Source organism: Chiloscyllium punctatum, unplaced genomic scaffold, assembly GCF_047496795.1.
Source record: "Chiloscyllium punctatum isolate Juve2018m unplaced genomic scaffold, sChiPun1.3 scaffold_1882, whole genome shotgun sequence".
Lineage (NCBI taxonomy): Eukaryota > Metazoa > Chordata > Chondrichthyes > Orectolobiformes > Hemiscylliidae > Chiloscyllium > Chiloscyllium punctatum.
This window is the reverse complement of record NW_027311615.1, coordinates 15,107-22,371: the sequence shown is the minus strand read 5'-3', so window position 1 is coordinate 22,371 and position 7,265 is coordinate 15,107. Positions and strand designations below refer to the sequence as shown.

At 34.0% G+C, this 7,265-nt stretch overlaps 1 long non-coding RNA gene across 1 annotated transcript; it reads right to left on the bottom strand.

Annotated features, from left to right (window-relative positions):
• Nucleotides 1-4,603: 4,603 nt before the first annotated feature.
• Nucleotides 4,604-7,001, bottom strand: LOC140475616 (uncharacterized). Its single transcript, XR_011960125.1, has 3 exons — nucleotides 6,977-7,001; nucleotides 5,043-5,103; nucleotides 4,604-4,769 (listed from the first exon to the last, which is right to left on the bottom strand). It is a non-coding gene; the product is annotated as an uncharacterized lncRNA (long non-coding RNA).
• Nucleotides 7,002-7,265: the final 264 nt, after the last annotated feature.

Sequence of the window (7,265 nt, the reverse complement as noted above, 5' to 3'; positions counted from 1 at the left end):
AAAATGACCCTCTAAAGAGTAACCCACCCAAACACTTTTCCCGATCATATTTCTTCACGTTTATTTCTGACTAATACACATATCCCTGAACACAATGTGTAATTTAGCATGGCCAGCTCACCTAACCTGCATATGTTTGGATTGTGGGAGGACACCACAGCAAAGTCACATAGACTTGTGTCAGAATTAGGAAGAGAATTAGTAGATCATGAAAGTGAGCTTGAAACTGAACAATGTAGTCAATGACATGTGGCGTATATGCGATTTTAATAATATTGTCATTTTTGTACAATGATGAATAATGTTGGAATAGAAATGACAAAAAAAATCAACATGGTCAAAGCAGTTCTTTTCTTACAATGAAATGAAAACAATAACCATTTTGTAGCACGCGTGATTTGAAATAGCAGTTTTTAAAATGTGACATATACAGTGAAGACTAACCCTTTTGCAAAAATGTAGGAACTTCACAAATTTAAAATGCAGTATTTGTTCAATTTGAATTGTCTCTTGTACACACACAACAAAAAAGGAGCTTAAGATTGACAAAAATTTGCTTCCCAACGTTATTGTAGTACGGTCATTTAGATTAGATTACTTACAGTGTGGAAACAAGCCCACACCGCCCCGCCACCCACACCCTAACACTACGGGTAATTTAGCATGGTCCATTCACCTGACCTGCACATCTTTGGACTATGGGAGGAAACCGGAGCACACGGAGGAAACCCATGCAGACACGGGGATGACGTGCAAACGCCACATGGAGAATCACCTGAGTCGGGAATTGAACCCGGGTCTCTGGCGCTTGGAGGTAGCAGTGCTAACCACGGTGCCACCGTGCCGCCCAAGTCTGTTCTAGCGTAGAATTATTGGTTTAAACAATATAAGTCAACATTAACGACTGAGCTGAAATATCGCACATCAATTGCATGAACTGCATAGAATAGTAAGTAAATGCTTACTGTTGTCATTTGTCCCAGGAACAATAAGATACTCACTCAGGTTATTCCACTGAATCAGCTGATGATGAATATCTTTGTGTCGCTTTATGTGCACTGTTTTGTGTGAACATTGATTTCAATAAATTTAGATATTTACATGAATTAGGAACAGACTGATAACTGGGTGTGAAAGATCTTATTTAAGATGAGAATTTTTATGTATTCACTAGGTTTGCTGAACAAAACACTGTTAAGTCATCATGCAATAAACTGGATGAGAGAGAAATATGCAAATTCAATTTTCAAATGAATGCACTCGGATATTTTCACAACATTTCAATCTTACATTCAATATAAATAGATGAATGGAAAACTAAAAACAAATTTCAGACAACACATAAACAGATCAATAACTAAAAATTGATATATAGTAGGAAGTGGCATTTGTTTATTTAACTGAAGAAAAACTTAATTTTTTTCTCATATTTATACCTTTGAAGCATCAAGTTCTATGTGCAGTCTGAACTCAGTTCTTCAGAACAAAAGAAAATCAAGGAATATCTTTACTCTGCATATTTCATCTTTGTGAGTGCAACATTATCAAATATTTTGCAAAGAATATTGATTGAGTGGAATTAGATAAATTCTGTTATTAGCGGACTGAAGAAAATATATAGCAGATACTGTGATTATTGGAATGAACAACAAATGAAAACATATCTAATGTTGAATTGAAAGGCAATTCATTCGATTCTTAGATATTTTCTTCTCAACATTCAGAGCTGCTCTGGCACAGCTCGGTGCAAGATGGGACTTGAAATTGTATCCTCTGGTCTGGTAACAGAGACACGACCAGATTTGCACAAGATTCCTTCATAACATTCCCAACCAGGCTGGGCAGGGCTGAAAACTAATCAGATGATTATTGTGATAATTAGATTGGAATTAAATGGTTGGATACTGTGTGCAATGTTCTGAAAATTCAGTAGTAATTTACAATAATGATGAGAGTTAACAAATGTCTTAATTTAACATGACTTTTATGATCACTTGTGGAACGACAACTTGACAGAATTGTGTGATTGCTGTGCATTATAAATAAAAATGAATATAATTATTCTATATGTTCATAAGTTCCACATTTTCTGAAATGCAAATTACAATGTTTTTGATCTACATGTAAATTGGAACAAAATGATGAATTGGTCAATTAATGTGCCTATTCAGCTGAAGACAACTTTCATTCTTTCTGAAATATACGATTTCTAAGAAGTCACCATTTCCTGTGGTTATTTAATGAAAGAAGAGAGATGCCAACCCTTTTTTGTGTACTTCAAAAAATTCATGGGGATTTCAATGATTTTGCACGTGAAAAATATTCAATTGTTATTGTGATTAAAAACACAATAAATGTTAACATTGAAGTGATTTCCAATCAAATCACTTCAAAAGTGTTTCCAAGTTTAAAATGAAAAGCAATATTCAGAATGATTGAGTGATTGTTCATTGCAATGTCCTTGCATTAGTTATTATATGAAAACATAGTTCCACATGTACACCCCTTACCGAATTGAACAATTATTAGGTTTTGGCAACAAATCGATTTGAAATATTTTATTATGAATTTAAGAATAATGAGGTATCTCCTCTTACTATTCTTCTGAGTAATGTTAAGAAACGAAGAGAAATATTGCAGTGTAAATTAACTGGTGTTCTCTGAATTTCAATGGCTGAGAAGATTGTGATCTTTCAAATGAGCAAAAGTCAGATATTTACAAATGATGTTGCAATGGCAATTATTGGTCTTTTGTGGGTATATTGGCCTTATCAAACAAGTTTTAATGTTGCAGCACTCACACTAAGAAATATGGAAGATATTAAAAGCACATTAACTTAGGCTTTATAACAAGTACAATGTATTGTGTAATTATTGTAATTGATCATTATTTCTAAAATCCTGATAGATAAATTGACTTAATATTTTGAATGCACTTTGCTCTGATGTCGATTGTATATTCATTAAGATTAATAAACTGAAAATTAAAATATAAAACGTGGCTTTAATAATTAAAATATCTCAGCAACAATTGAACATCGTTCAACTTTTTTTTGATCGGTTCATGTCTATTTTATTAATGTAACTTTTATCATGACAAATGTTTAGATAAATGTCAGAACTAGGAAGAAAATAATGAGGATGGGAAAGTGAGTATCATTATGAACTAAACATCGAGTTAATGACATTTGGTACAGGAAGTCATTTTGTAGCAAAAAACTAATAATTGTGTGATTATCATTCATTGACAACTAATGTCGGAAGAAAATAAAACTATCTCAAAATGAAATTAAAATAAATATCATTTTGGAGGTCACATGATTTGAAAAACGGAAATTGTCACTTAATGTGACATTTGAGCTGAAGAATCGTTCTTCCCCGCCACCCCCATGTGTAGTCCTTTCAATAATTTAAATTTTAGTATAAGTTGAATTAAATAACAAATGGATGTTCCTCCATTGTTTTCTTGAAAATAAAAATTTAAATAATTAACATGAAATGATATCGCTCTGCAAGGAATAATTTCACAGATAATAAGTGTTTGTATTGAATTTAAATGTCACCATAGCTGTAGGAGTGATTTCCCCTGACAGGGAATGAAGACTGAGGAGATAGGCATAACTCAGACACGTGGAAGATATTTACTCATGCTGCAATCAGTTAATGCAGGCATCATCCCCCGATGCCAATCTAGGAAGGGAGGTCCATGACACACTGTAACGTGTACAGTAAAAAACAGTATTTTTACACACTTTCTGTATTACAATGTCCACATGCAATATGGTTACAGTACTTCCCTCATGATACAGACACCCGATCCTGTAGAACACCTAATCTTGGATGAACATCGCTATGGATCGCCCGAGCTTCCTATTGCTTCATGGTGTTTGACAGGTGCTGTAATCTCCAGGCCATGGGATCTCTGTGCATTTTATTTCCTCACATTACAAAATTAATTGCTGCAGTCCTTTGGGCCTCTCACTCTGCCTTATTCACGATTCTCAAGAGTATGTAATTAGAAACTTTTTAAATGTTCTGAGCAACTTTAAAATAGTAACTATTTCTGACAATCAAACCCTGTCTGTTTCCCTGACATCCGCTGTGGAAGTTAGCTGGGCTCTATTCTGCAGTTGGTGTTTATTCATTCACTGGGACAATTATTCTTTCATTAATGAAAGTCAGGGTTGGTCATTTTTCTGTGTGCCTGCATTCTCTTATCACTATCTGGAATATGATTGTCTGGAATTGCATGCTTATGGACTTGGAGTAGGATTGTACAAAATGTTCTTTTTTAAACTTAAGACTGAAACAGACTGTTCGTCTTATTTATCTCCCCTCCACCATTTTGTGATTTAATTCTAAGGCAGGCTGCTCGGGGCTTCCCTACAGCAGCAAATCAACAAGAATTTCAGCATTAAAATAAAAATCAGCATTCGCTACCATTCGGAAACAGTACCATGCAATATGCTTCCGTCACTGAGACTTAATTCCACACGTAAAGCCGACTATACTGATTTGATCAATGATTACATATTAGATATAAGTAACAATTAGTGTTAAACCTAGTCACTGTAATCTTAAAATGATTATAAATGTCATATTACAATCCGCAACATGTAGAATTGGAGTCTAAAACAATCAGACGTATCTTCATTTGTAAGGCTGAATATGAATCCAATGCTTTCTGTGAACATTCAAATGAGAAGATATCAGATACTTCCTGTCAGTGTTGGATGAGGAATCATTGCTTGGTTTGTGGTTGTGTTGACCTAGAATAAAAGATAACGTTTTCTTTGTAAAATTGGCACTACGAAACAATGATTTAAATTAAAATGTGAATCTCACGATATTTGTTACAAAACCTAAATTAAATTACTGTGTGATTGTTGGACTAACAATGAATTGGTAATCTATTTTAGAACACTGACACATTAAGTGATTCAATATTTCCAAACGGGTTTGCTGTGATATGGTACTAAGCACATATGCCCTTACTTAAAAATTAAAATCATGGCAATTGAAAGAAAGATAAATACACATACCATGCGCTTATTGTAAATTCATGCAAAATACAACTGTGGAATATGTTTAAAGCAGTTTTTCCTATAATGAAAAGATAACTAGAATGATGAGCAGCAGGATGTAATCGCAAAAAAAATATTCAATGTGACTATTCAGCTGCAAGCAGCTCCCCTTCCTTACACACATGTACAACTTCCAACAATTCAAAATTTACTGATAAAGAAAACATACGCATGTAAATTCTTTTTTCTTGTTGACAAATAAGTCACAAATTTGAAATTATTTTAGCTTTAAAATATTTAACTATTACTTTGATCAGAAATACAATAATTCTTCATGTTGAAGAAAAATCAAATCAAATCAAATCAAAATACACATCGATATTCACAATAATTGGGAGAGTGAACACAACAATATCTTTCCATCAGTTAATGTACTGAGCCATAATTCCACTTTATATCCCTTACTGGATTGATCAATTATTAGATATTAACAATAACTAAATTATTAATATGCTATCATTGAACTGAATATTAATGAGAAATCTCATTAATGTTTGAACGAGCAATGTGTCAACATAAACAGTAATTATTAGTGAAATGTCTAAGATATCTCTTCATCGATGAGGCTGAGATTACTTTGATTGTTGAAATGAGTAGCATTCAGATATTTATAATGGTCATTGGCTGGAAATCAATGCTTTTTGGCGTAGACCTGAAAGATTTTGTTATTGTAGTATAGGCAGTAAGAAACTATGATGTGCATCTCACCTTATTGAATATTTTCAAGTTTTCTAACAGGTTCCCGGTCCAATCTTCAGTTTAACATGGGTAATGTTGGGTCAGAACATCAATAACTGCAAACATTTTAAACACATCTCCATCAAAGTTGTTAATCTGATAGTTCAGAACAAATATCAAAAAATTACCTCTGTAAATTTAATTGACTATATTTTTAGTTTGTAGTCAAGTTCGTTATCTACTTATTTCATTCCTATTTCTGACACCAGTGGCTAAATATTGATTAGATGAAATGTCATATGAGATAGACATTAGCTTTCTCTCAAAGATCTGTGCAGCACAGGAATGGGCCATTTGGCCCATAACGTTGTGCTGAACATAATGTAAAAGAAACTCATCCCTTCTGCCTACCCTTGGTCCATATCCTTCCAAATTATCGAAATGAACATTAAAGAGCCTTAATGTATCTGCTTCCATCACCAACCCTGGAAGTTCATTCCAGACACCAATCACTCCCTGTGTACAAAACAAATTGCCCCTTACATGCCCACTGAACTTTCCCTCCTAACCTTAAACACATGTCACATAGTTTTTGACGCTTCAACTCTGGGAAAAACTTTCTGACCGTCAACCCTATCTACGTATCTAATGATTGTACAGACTTCCATCAAGTCTTTCCCCAGTCTCTGCCACTTCACAAAAAAGCAATCTGAATTTTTCTCGCCTCTCCAAATCCAGGCAGCATCCTGATAAACCCCCTCTGTACCCTCTCCAAAGCCTCCATACCCTTCCTGGAACATGGCGAACAAAAGTGAATACAATACTTTAAGTATGCCTTAACCAAAGTGTTAAAATGTTACAACATGACTTCCTGACTCTTGTAACCAGTTCCCTGACCAATAAAGGCAAGCATGCCATTTGATTTCCTAACCACCTAATTACTTGCATGGTCACTTTCAGGGAGCCATGGTCTTGAACGCCAAGATCCCTTTGAATAATAAAGCTGTTAGGGTCCTGCCATTAACTATCTACTTTTTTTTTTAACATTTGAGCTTCCAAAGGGAAACACCTCACACTTGTATGGATTAAACTTCACCTTTAATTATTCTGCCCATATCTGCAATTTATCTTTTTCCTGCTGCATTATTTGACAACACTCTACATTGTCCCCAACTGCACTTAACGTTATATCATCTGCAAATTTATTAACTCACCCAATTAGATTTTAATCCATGTCACTTCTATTTAATTGCATTGCAAACAAAAGGGTTCCAGTACAGATCCCTGAGGAAAAAAAGACAGGAAATGAGGGAAATGCAGAATTCTTGAAGAAATGAGGTTTTTTCAAAGACAGAATAATTCTGATGAATAATCTTCTAAAGTGTGATTTTTTAAAAAATTAACCCAATATTTTAATTCTGAGTTTATTGATCTTAATGAATATCCAGTACAAACTGCTTTGAAAATATTGTATCATTTTAAGTGTTGCGATCTCACATTAAA